The sequence below is a fragment of the Camelus bactrianus genome, chromosome 27, assembly GCF_048773025.1.
Source record: "Camelus bactrianus isolate YW-2024 breed Bactrian camel chromosome 27, ASM4877302v1, whole genome shotgun sequence".
NCBI lineage: Eukaryota > Metazoa > Chordata > Mammalia > Artiodactyla > Camelidae > Camelus > Camelus bactrianus.
Genome location: NC_133565.1, coordinates 33248554 through 33260996, shown reverse-complemented (window position 1 = coordinate 33260996; position 12443 = coordinate 33248554). Strand labels below are relative to the sequence as shown.

Here is a 12443-nt window from a genome sequence, read left to right as displayed (position 1 = left end):
GTCATCCTCCCTGCTGCAAGCGCTGGGGAAGGAGAGAAGAGCCACTCTGTCCCACAGCTAGCTGACCGGGCTTGGCCATGAACGGACCTCAGTGGGGCAGGGCCCCCGGATGCAGAGGCCTGGGCTGGGCTCAGTGTGGGGTGATGGTCAAAGAAAGGAGAAGGCCTCTCCTAGCCTCTGGGTGCCCCATCTTATCATGCCCAATCCTGGGGCAGGATCCTCACAACCATCCTCCTCCTTGGCCCCCACCACTTCTCCAGTCACTTCCACCATGGGGGCTTCCCTAGTTCTGATCCTTTAACGCACACCGCCCTCCAGCCAGCTGTAGTCAGTGTATACACTTCTCACAGCCGAGTGTCCAAGCCAGGACTGCCAAGCCGTGTCCTCTGCCCACTTCTTCTCCTGGAAGAGCATCAAGGAGTGACAGAGTCTCCATCCAGCCAACCTTCTGTATGGATGTTGGACATCTGCTCAGTCTTGATTATAAAGCACTGTGCACAAGTTTGCCATCCCTTAGCCCCTCCTGTAGGCATCGGGAGCCATTAGGGCCTCACCCCAAGCTACTTGCACCTCCCCTTCTTCACCAATACCAGCAACATTCAGTGCCTCCCTGCAGGCTTTGCCCGCATTTCCTTTGGGGAGTGCCTGCGCCAATATCTACTGAAATCCCACCTTGAAGGCCTTGCTCATGAGCCTCCTCCTCCAGGCAGCCACCCGAGTTGAGCCTCACAGCAGTGGCAACACTGGTCTGACATACTTAATATAAATCAAGTATGTGCTGCTCCTCTGTCCCCCAGACTAGGGCTCCTGAGGACAGATCCCATGTCTCCTCCATTTCCTCAGCAATGTGCCCAATATAGGCCTGAGTACAGGCTTAGGGATCAAGGAGCACTGAGGCAAACACCCCGGGTTACCATGATAACACCCCCCCCAAATGCATACCCACACGGTGAAAGGGGGATAGATGGTGTGCTGGAGCCCAACAGGTGAAACACTTGCCCCATTTCCAGTGCCCAGCTTCCCGGCCCTACCCTCCCCCAGCTCCATTTCCATGGTGAGGAAGGACAGGTGGCAGAGAGCAGGCTTGGTAGGGAGTTCGCCTTCTCCCCTCACTTATTTCCATAAACCAATTATCGCCGATCATCTCGGGAGATTGAGGCCCTGCCTATCACCAATCCAGCCTGGGCCGTGGGGCGGGGAGTTGGGCGGCGTGGCTCCTCAACAGGCACCGCGACCTGCGCCATCACCCGGTTGCCATGGAAACGCACAGCAGGAGCCAAGCTGCTGAGCCAGGGTGAGGGGTGTGGGAGGTGCGAGGTGGTGGGGGGAGCACATCACTGCACCCATCTCCACCCAGGGAGGGGGCAGGGAGCAGGGCCTGAGCGAGCCTGCAGCCTGTGTTCTGGGGCTCCAGGCGGCTGAATGCCACCAGCTCTTGGAGGTGCTAATGAGATGCAAATGAAAGCAGAAGGGAGGGCTTCTGAGAAAGAAGGCCCAGCTGTCGGGACCTGAAAGGGGCTTTCAGTGCGAGCCCCCAGCCCCAGGCAGGAACCCCAGAGGGAGGACCGAGACCCTCAGAAGCCCTAAACCCTGGAAAGAATATGACACGATACCCACCCCCATGTCTGATTCCAAATACAGGGCAGCAAAGCACACAGCAGGCGTCAGCAAGCCTGCCCCCGTCCTCGCTTTTCTCACCACGGCTACTTCAATGCTTGAAAAGTATATTATATATTTAATATATATTAAATAATATTAACTCTTATATTAAAGAACATATATATGGATAATTTCATATTCTTTCAAAACATGTCTTCTCATCTTTCTGTTGCCTCTGTTTTCTGGTGCCCTCAGCTCGGTCCCCTGGTGCAGTGTCCGACTCTCTGCCATCCTCATTGTTTCACCTAGGATTGGGGTGGGATCCCGGAGATTCCAGTCTCTGCCTAGCTCCACCCTCCTCTCTGGGTTGTTTCACCCCCAGAAGACAGGCCCATGGGGAGGGGTGGGGGTTGACTAGGCCTGAGAGTGCCCCAAATCCATTCACTCACTCAACCCATTAGGGAAAAGCAGAAGACGGTCAGGTCCAAAGACGGGGCCTCCCTAGTTTGGGGCGTATCCACTTCCCTCCACCATTAGCCTTGAGCCAGTCTAGCTGTAGAGTGTGTCCTTCAGTGGCTACTGTACCAGACCAGCAGGTCTGCTTGGCTCATCTTGTGGTTGGTTCTGCCTTTTTCCATCTGAGGCATTGACTTGCTTCCAATCTGACCCCACTTCTTCACTGAAATAGCTTTCTTTAAAGTCACCAGTGATCACCATGGCTAGCTCTCTGTCCGATGCACATCTCATCTTTTGTGATCCCTCAGTGGCATCAGCCCCTCGTGACCGCTCGTTCTATTGGAAACCTTTTCGTTTCTTGGCTTCCAGGATGCCCTACTCTTACTTTCTTTCATGTGCACCTGTTTATCTCCTCTACCTGGCATTGCATGTTGGCCAGTCCCAGGTGTCAACCCTAGGTCCCTCTTGTTTCTCTGTATTCTCTCTTCATGTGATCTCATTACCATCCTGACGTCAGTAATCACACTCTTTTGCCCCAGTCCAGTCCGTTGCCAAGTTGTACCAATTCCTCTGTCTTGAATTTGGCTGCTTCTGTCTGCCAGCTCTGCTGCCTTAAGTTCCTGTGCTATTCTGCTCTTGGTGCATCTAATATTGCCCCCCTTCAAGCCCCCTTCAAAGGCAGATTACCATTTGATACCTTGGTGCCATAGTACTAAAGGAGCATGTTCTTTGAACCCTCCAATGGCTTCTAATTGCTCCCAGAGTAGAGGATTCTAGGCTCAACATGGTTGGGTCTTTGTCGCCCCCTCCCACTCCCCAGCAGCATGACCCCCCACCTCTCTCTCTGTTCCAGCCACACCAGATGGACAAACATTTCTCAATTCTCTGAGCAGACCCTCTTCCCTCCCACTTTGGATCTCAGCTCAGCCATCACCTCCTCAAGGAAGCCCTCCCTGACCTCCCAGACCAGACCAAATCTTCCCCCATTCTATGCCCCCAGTGTCCTTCTCCAGTGTTGCAGCTGCAGTTTCATGTGTTTTATGGGCTTTTATGTGACTCTTGGCTTATTCCTCATCAGTGCCTCTCCCCATCGTGCCCCACTAGTTGTGCAAGCAATCACTGGGTCCAGTTCCCTCACCATTCTATCCCTACTTCCAACACAGTCTCTGAAACATACGAAGCTCTCCATAAATAATAGTTGAATGAATGAATAAACAGATGAATGAATGAATCTGGTCCTGCTTTGAGTGTGCTCTGACTTTAGGAAAGTTACTTTGCCTCTCAATGCCTGAATACCTCACCTGGGAACCTGCCCCACAAGGCTGAAGACATGGTGGCGCCAAGGCAGTGGGAGGTGCTGGCAGGCCTCAGGCATGACACGAGGAGAGGGGGGATCCTGAGAAGCGGTCACAGCGGGCACGTGAGTCCATCTAGCAGAAGAAAGCCGCGGGGCAGTGGAGAGCAGCCAATATGGGACCAGGGAAAGACCCAGAGCTAGCCCGTGGTCCCTGATTCCCTGTGTGACCTCAGGCCAGTCTCTGCCCCCTTTCTGAGTCCGGGCTTTCCCATGGCCAAGATGTAAGGCTTGACCTCCATGCTGTTTCAGGCTTGCTGGGCTGGTTTGTGCTCTGGCCTGGGAAAGTCTTAGTCTTTAGAGGCATTGAGAACCCCAGTTGTACTGCCTAACAGATCCCACACCGAGGTCTGCTGGGCCGGTGGCCAAGCGTAAGGTCTTTCCTGCCAGTCTGGGCCTGGCTCAAGGCTCTGGGGCCTGAGCAGTGCCCAGCATCTGCCTCCCAGCTTGGCACAGAGAGACCTGCCAGTCAGAGCACAGCGGGGACCAGGAAGGCAGTGGCCCTGACAGGTGGGGAGTACCCCAGCAGGTGAGCGTGGGGAAGGGGCCAGCCAGGAGGTGGCCTGTGAGGTTCTGACCCTTGGCCAAGGCTGGGTGGCTGGGCTGCCAGTTGGCAGCTGCTTCTCTGACCGCCTGCTGCCCAGAGCTAATGAGCAGGGACAGAGTCAGTGCTGGGAGGGGAAGGGCTGCTTCCTCTGCACATGGGGCAGGCTTGGCCCAGGTGGGGGAAGGGGGCAGGGCACATATCAGGCCAGTTAAGTCATACTCAGGGGATCTTTGGTTTTCTTGGATGAGCCTGAGAGCCCTTACCCTGGCCCCAGACTGAGACTGACCCTGGTCACACACTGATCCCCGACCCTGACCGTAGTCTCAGACTGACCCTGGTGAGTAACTAAAGGTACTGAAAATAGGACAATTGTCTAAGATTCTAGTCAGAGAGGAAGATTAAAGAAGGCTATGTTTTTCAAGTGTCTACCATATACCTGTCAAATGTGCTAGGAATATATGAGTGTTTGTGTGTTTCACATCACTTACTCATCCCTTGGTCCTGTGAGCTAGGTAACATTCTGTGCCCATTTTACACATGAGGCTACTGAGGCTCAGAGCATTTCTGTGGCTTGCCCAAAGTCACAGAGCTAGTGGGTACCTAAGCCAGGATCGAGGATTCCAGAACCCAAAAGCTCTTTCCACCTCACTCCCTGCCTCAGTCTTCATGCAGCTGTTGCCCTTGGAAGGAGAAGTTGGCATCAGGGTCCTAACCCAGACTTGCAGAGAAGATCCAGAGACCAATCTGAATACCCATCCTGGGACCCGACTGCCCACCCCTTCCCTGCCTGGCTGTGGGCCTTGGCCAAGGGACCCAGAAGGCAGGAATTTGGGTGGAGTGGGTAGATGCCCCGCATGACTCACAGGTGACCTGTGAGCTTGTCTCAGCAGCCAGAGGGCTGGACTCAGCCGAAAGAACATAGACACTCACAGTGACAGTGGTCGAGGGACAGCCCCAGGAGCAAAGCAGCCCCTGTTTCCTGATGAGGGCCCAGGCTGTGCTCACTCAGAGCTCGGCCCTCCACGCTCTCTGGCTCTCATACAGCAGCCGTGGGAAGCAGCTTTCAGCCCCACCTGCTAGCCAAGGAAGCCAAGGCCCAGGGCAGTGAGGGGACTTGACTGAGATCACATGGCTGGCCAGTGGGAGTGGAGCAGATGAAGATGACTGTCCCCATCTGGCCACTGGCCACTTGCTGTAGCAGAGCCCATGGGTCCTTGCTTCCCAGCCTGTGGGAGAGGGATGTGGTAGAGGAGAAGGCCCTGGGAATCCTGGGTCTTATCTTCCCTGCAGGGTCCCCAGCCTACGGAGTGGCCTGACCTACCCGCACCTGCTCCAAATGACGTCAGTCTCTCGAGGCTCAGAACCTCAGAATTTTTGTTCAGTGAAAACAAAAGCTATATCCCAGGGCTGTAAACACAGCTGCCCTCAGTGCTTAAAAGGAGGTTGGCCTGAGAGCCCCAGGCAGACTGAAGCCACAGGATTCTTTCCAGATGTTCCCCCATCACCACCACCCCAGGGCCCCTGAGGACTTCTCCTGCCTAGAACACTTACTCAGATTCCGAAAGCCTGAGCTCTCCCCAAGGAGTGCTGGAATCTTGGAAGAGCAGCCCAGGAGGGCAGCGCTAACCAGGAGAAGCACATGTGAATGGGAAGATTTCAGGCAGCGAGGCGGGCCGCGGAAGCCTTCCTAATGTCCTCGCTGCATTAGACAAAGGCTGTCGGGTCTGCCCATTTCTGAGCACGGACAAAGCTGCTGATGGGGCTGTTCATCCCTACCAGGATATCATGAGCAGCCAGGAGGCTTGGTACCCGCTCCAGGCGTGGTCTGATTTCCCTCTCCCCTTGCCTGGCCCCCACCAGCTTCAGAGTCACAGACCCCATGGTCAAGCAGCTGTCAAAGAGGGAGGGAGGCCACTGGGCAAGGAGCCGAGGCTTGGGTTCCAATTCAGCTCCTACTGCCTCTGTGCTCTGCCCCGTGTCTATCCTCTGCCATTCCTACACACACACACAGCCTCCGGAAGGGACGGCACCAGGGACGGCACAGTCAGTGCCTTCAGCGCCCAAGCCAGTTACATAAATGCTGAAGTCAGTGGGCATTGAGGCAATAGAGAGCAGAAGGGACTGCGGCAAAATCAAGGGCCCTGGCTCGTCGAGACCAGCCCCCAGCCCCCAGCCTCCCGCTGATTCTGCCACGGAGGGAGGAATGCACACTTAGGTTGACGGCTCTCTCGATTTTTCAAGAGAAGTCAGAAATCCAGATTGCTGTGTGAAATCTCAAAAAATCAGCTTGTGCAGGCACAACAAGCACCTCTGACCAGGTGGATGTCTGGGTCTCACCTCGTTGTCTTCCCCTCCCGAACCCTCAGCCCACTCAGACTCAACCTCTGCGTCCAGCTTTGCTGACTGCGCTCGTCCCCCAGGGGCCAGTGACTTCCCCAAAGCCTCGCATCCTTTGTACGAATCTTAGAGGCATCCCCCCTTCCTGAAGCCCCTCCTTTCTTCACTTCCAGGACCCCCTCCCCTGATTCCCTCGTCTCTCTCTGCCCGCTCCTCTGTGGGATCCTTCCTCCCTGTGCCCTGGGAATGTCCATGCTCCCTGCTCAGTCCTCTACTGCCCCCTGCCTCTCTGCTCTCCCGGGAGATCTCCCTCACCCCAGGTTACCCGACTCCACCCCCAACCTGAAAGCCACAGAATGTCTGGATCCAGCTCAGGCCTTTCTCCTGAGCTCCAGCCCCTGGACCCACCAGTCAGTGTACACTCCACCCCAGACTCAGCCTTTCCTCAACTGGCCTTATCCCCTCCTCTGGGGCTTATGTCCACCCAGGAACCTGTGAGTTACAGAGAGCCATTATTAGGAGGAGCCGAACTCAGAGTTGTTCAAAGGACTAGCCTACACAGTCAGTAGGCAGTGGAGCCCGGACTCAAACCCACAGCCTGTGAGCCCGAAAGCTGATTCAGTCTCTCTGGCCTTCAGTGGGACTGGCGTGGGAAAGCTCAGAAGGTCGAGGGGTTTTATCCATGGGGAGGACAGGCTCTGGCCTCCCCCTTCCCTGCTCCCAAACAAAGGGGACAGAGGGGCAGCAGGCCCTGAGTAGGGGAGGGGCTGGTGGTCCTCTCCCTCTCCCTCCCCAGCTCTCATTTTCTGACTGCCCAGGCAGTTCCAGGGCCTGTGGGAGGTGGCGTGAGCATGCTAGGGTGTTCTGTGGTTGTCAGAAAAGCAGGACCTGGAGGGGGCCAGACCATGACTACAGCTGGGGGCAGTCAGTGTGGCCAGAAGACGGAGACCTAGGATCCAGCCACAGGGCCCCAGGCTGGGCAGAGAGGCCAGGATTCAGGCTGGACCAAGGCTCTCAAGGCCCCACGTCCCCAGAGCCTCAAGGGGGCCCATTCCCACTGAGGACATGCTTTGGGGCTAGAACTTGGAATCTGCACCCTCCTCCCAGCCCGAGGGCTGTTTCCAGGGCAGTGCAGAGGAGCTGCCAGTTTAAAGCGGAGTCCCAGCAGTCCGGGCTTGGGGCTGGCCTAGCAGAGCTGGGGAGGAGGGCTGCTCTGTCTCCAAATGATTTTCCAAGGATCTGTCAGTCCTTCCTTCACTCAGCAAACATTTGCTGGGCCCCACTGTGCCCAGGCTGGGAGCTGGGAGCTGGGAACTGGGAGCAGCTGCAGCAGTGACAGGCAGATAGATCCCTGTCCTCCAGGAGCTCACAGTCTGGGGAGGAGGAGTGGTGAGAATACACACTACTCACTCACTCGTCCTGTGCCCACAGTCTCCCAAGGCAGAAGGCGGCTGAGCACCTGGGTACCAGGCCCCTTCAGGGAGGCTGTGTCTTGGGAAGTGGGCAAGAGGTAGGGCTCTGTGCCTGAGATGCCCCAGACCTCGGAACTTGGACTGAATGCCCTGCAAGTTAGGCTAGGAACCAGAGTCAGAGGATTCAGATCGTTCTTCTGAGGTTGGGAAGTTCACCTGTATGTCTGCCCGCATTCCTCCTGCTCTAAGGCTGCATCTGTGAGAAACAGGGTACTCAGAAGAGGGGATGTTCAGAGCAACTCACTGAGAAGGATCCCAAGTCAGGGTGGAATTTATCTCACCCAGGCCTGTCCCTTGCCATAGAGACTGTCATTCCATCTGCTACAGCCATGGTGTTGACTGACAGCTGGGCCCTCTCTCCTCTGCCTAAGAAGGTGGCTCCTAGCTAGGCCACAGGGTAGGCCTTGGCTGGACCCTTCAAAGCCTGGCAGACGGCACGGGATGGGGCTACTTCTTGGTCCTGTACCATCTTCTTCCTCCACAGAGAAAAAAGTGTTCTCTGAAAACAAGGACATTTCCCCAAGGAGAGGACAGAAGGTGTGACAGTGGCTGAAAAACTGGGGCTTGAGTCTGACTTTGCACAGTCACAAAGCTCTGTGGGCTGTGGTTTTCCCCTGGGCCATATGGAAAGGCTACTCCTGCTCTGCCGCCTCCCTGAGCTTCCTTGGGTGGGGGGGGGGGGTGCATGTTGACCATGAGGGGCTCCCCTGAGAACAGTGGGGCTATCTCAGGTGAAGTGTGGGTGGGGATGTGGGGAGCAGCATTCTTGTTTTACGGGAAGATTTTTTTCCTTTGCCAGAGAGCTCATCTCAGAGTTCCATGGAATGTGCCATATCTGGTTTCCAAAGTGGTCCCTACTCCCTGCAGGAAAGTGCAGGGGAGGAGCCATGCCCATGTGGATGGGGAGATGGCTGGCCTCCAGTTTACACCCGCCTTATACCCTCAGTTCTCTAAATCGAGGCCCACCTGTGGTGGTGTAGCACCATCAGCAATTAGTGATAGTTCATTAGAATCCCATTAATAAACGAAATTCAGGATGAGAGCCTATCACTCTGCTGAGAATAACAGCCCTGCTCATGCCTCAAGTGGCAGCCTCCCAAGAGCTCAGAACCCACAAGGACCAGATGCACCGGGGGCTGCGGGAGAGGCAAGTGTGGAGTGGGGGGTGTTGTGGATGGGCCGCTGCCTGGTGAGGGGGGAGAGGCGCGAGAAGTGTGCTGCAGACCAGATGCTTCCCGCCTTGGATATCAGCTCCTTCGTGGAGCCTCTGGTCCCATCTTCTTGCCCAACTATCCCAGGGGAGCTTGGGCAAGGCCAGAGATGTGAGGACAAGGGCTTTTCCCTCCTGCCCGTCTGGCCTCAGAGGACGATCACATGGGTGTGGAGAGAAGAGGACTGGAGAGGGAACGAGGTCAAGGAGCACAAGCTGTGCTCTCCTCCCTCACTACCCCAGCCCCTCCTCCCAACCCCGGGTAGGCCAGCCAGCCCCTCCCCAGACCTTCCTAGGAGCTCCTGGCCCCTCAGAGCCTCAAGCCCTGTCCTCCAGCTGGGAGGGGCCTCCTTTTCATCTACTTAAGCCCTGACTCCTCCAGGAAACATTCCCTCCCTGGTCCAGCCCAGGCAGTGTCAGAAACAAGAATCCAGCCTTTGACCAGCCCGTTCAGACAATCGTGCCTGCAAAGGCTACCTCTCCTGTCCCTGTGGCACAGGGCTGGGCCTTCGGGGCAGCAGGAAGCCTGGAGGATGGGGATGGCTGGACTTCCCGGCTCAGAGACCACCACAGGGGTGCAGGCAGAGGGGAATTGCCCTGCTTTCTCGGGACAGAATAAGGCTCAGTCACGACATACCTGGCATCTGCCCACAGGAATCTTAATCTAAACCTGTTTCCCCGACTCCCTGTGAGAGAGCAGCAGGGCTATGGGAGACACGTCCAAAGGTCATAAGACCTTGTTCCGCCACCCGTCCACCTAAAGGTTCTGCCCTCTGTCATGTCCCCCTCCATTTACCCAGCCACCTCCTCCCCCAGGGCTTCCTGGAACATCCCTCTGGTCTTTCAGGATTCAGAAGTCTGCCCAGCCAGAATAGACCCAAATTTGGGCGCTCCCCTTTCCCCTCCCAGGGGCTGGCCTAGGATCGGTACTCAGGACAAATCAGGTGGCCTGCATCCTTCCAAAGCCCTGCCCAGGTGGAGGCCAGACCTTGACAGTTGTTCATGCGCTGCTGCTTTGAGGAATGTGGAAGACCGAGAGGGCAGGCAGGTGTAGGAGGTGGGGTTAGGGACCATGGAGGCAGCTTGAGGGCTGGTAGACTTGGGGGTGAGTAGAGACCGGGTATAGTGTGGCACACAAGCCTCTCTGGGACAGCCTGTGCGTGTGCGTGTGTGTGCGCGCGTGCGCGCACACATGCGCAGGTGCCCACGCGTGCGTGCACATCCTTGTGCTGGGAGAGGGGAACCAGAGGAGAGGGGCTGGTCAGGGAGACTTCTGGACACAGGGACAGTGGCACACAGGTTCCACCCTGGAAGCGTGTGCCCTAGAGGGCATTCGGAGGACGGTGGCGGGCGGGGAGAACCTCGGGAGCTTGTTCTCTCCCTCCGTCCACGTTCTGTGCTTTTCCCCTGCTCACCTCCACTCACAGCTGCGGCCTCTGGGAACCAGACAACTCATTCCCCTTAGTTCTGACCTCACAGAAGGAAAGCTGTGTCCTTCTTCCCTCCCACTCGCAGCTGTGCTGGGCCGGCGGGAGCCTGTCAAACACACGCATCCCTTCGACGCCCTGGGGGGCGGGCCAGATTGAGGCGCTTGCCTTTCCTGCATGTGGGACCCAGGACTACTGCACTGGGCCCCTGAGCCCAGCCACGGCTCCCTCCGGCGGGAGGGGGGGCTGCCCTGCCCCCATGGCTGGATTAAGTCTGAGCCCCAGGACAGCAGGCAGCTCCCCACAGGCACCAACTGCTAGAGCCAGGCCGGAGCTTTAGGGGCAGGGAGGCAGGATCTCAGGCTTTCAGGAGGCTGTAAGGAGGCAGATTTGGAGAGGCCCCCTGGGCTCCGAGACTGCACCAGGAGACCTAAGCTCCATCAGTCCTGAGAGGGTCCCGGAACTCAGCTTCTCCTGTGCCAGCTAGGGGCAAAGAAGGAGGGCTGAGAACAGGGAGTGAGCTGGTCCCCTTCTCCAGTTCTGTGAGGAATCAGGGGCCCTTCTAGCTCTCATTTTTTTAGAACAGCGTCAAGGCCCGGAGGAGTCAGCCGTGCCAGGAAAACCCATTACCCTGACAGCCTCCCTCCACCTGCTAAAAGCCTTCCTCCTTCCCCTGGGGCCTCACCCCTCTGGAATTATTTCTTCTCCGGTCACCTAGCCCAGCCCAACCTCTGTGGTGAGTGCTGAGGGGAGGAGGGCGGGTGGTGGGTGGAGAGAGAGGGAGATAGAAAGGTGCTTGCTTAACTCTTACTGTGCTGGAGCGCAGTGAGCACCAGCAGGCTCCCTTGGCCTTGTCCGCCGCCCTTCCCATCTCTTTCCGCTTGGAATTCCTCCTGCCAGGTGCCCAGGAGCTTGTGTAGAGAAGGGGAGGGGACAAGAGGCCAAAGACGTCAGGAGGGTGGAAGAGAGGCTGGCAAACTTGGGCCATGAGTTCCAACCTGAATTGTGTCCCTGCACTGCTGTAACTGAAGCCCATTGCTCACAGCTTGGTTCTGTCCTCTCCGTGCACCAGGGATGCAAACACCGTGTGCCCTGTAGGAGCAGGTTTGCTGTCTGGGTGTAGCAGGCCTTCCTTCCTCCTTACATGCATCCCTGCAACACTCCCCACGTGATGCATCCGCCTGCCTCTCTGCTGCGCTCCGCCCTGCCCTGGTGCTCTGTGGAGCCTGACGCCCCCAGAGGAAGGGAGGCGAGGGGAGCAAACAGAGCAGGCAGGGTAGGAGCTGGTGGGAGGCTGCTGAGAGCTCTGAGGACTCTGACCTTAGGAGCCGCTGTTGGAGGGGGAACCACAGCACAGAGTGGCAGGAGGAGGGACCCAGGTTGCACCCCTCAGTTAGCAGAGGTCACAGAGCCTGGAGGAAGGGACCGGAGGAGGCGCGGGCAGGCTGGGCTCCACTACCCCGCCAGCCTTGCTGCCTTCTCTCCAGCCTGGCCACCTCCCACGCACCCCTGGACCAGAGGGGCCCACTTCACAGGCATGGGGAGGCAGCGGCTGTCTGGGTGGGTACCAAGTCTGGGGGGCTTCATCTCTCCAGGTGACCCACCCTTTCTCATCTCAGCCCTCCCTCTGTGTGCCCCTTTCCCCTTCATGCTGAGAGACACCCAGGTTGTTTTGTATCAAAAATGAGGGAATAACGTGAATGGGGGCCTTCAGTGTGCCAGAGCTGGACATACTTTCTTCCCAGTTTTTATAACCACCCTCAGAAGGAGGTACGACTTAGAGAAGAGGAAACTGAGGCTCTGAGAGGGGCAGTGACCTGGCCAGGAGAGAACTGTGGGTGCAAAACCCGTTCGGCATGGCCCCAAAGCCTACACTCATTCCGTGCTTTGGTCACAGGTGCCAGAGGCACCCCCTCCCCGCACCGCTGCAGACCAGAGTTGAGGTCAAGATAGGGAGACACCAGGCCAGGGGCAATTAAAGTTATTATTATCACTACTACTACTACTATTATTAATACTTTCATTGTACTTGACAATGTGT

At 57.0% G+C, this 12443-nt stretch overlaps 1 protein-coding gene across 3 annotated transcripts in view; it reads left to right on the top strand.

Annotated features, from left to right (window-relative positions):
- Nucleotides 1-12443, top strand: part of CCDC33 (coiled-coil domain containing 33) — a 107307-nt gene that overhangs the window by 25162 nt on the left and 69702 nt on the right. The gene's annotated exons all lie outside the window — the stretch shown is intronic.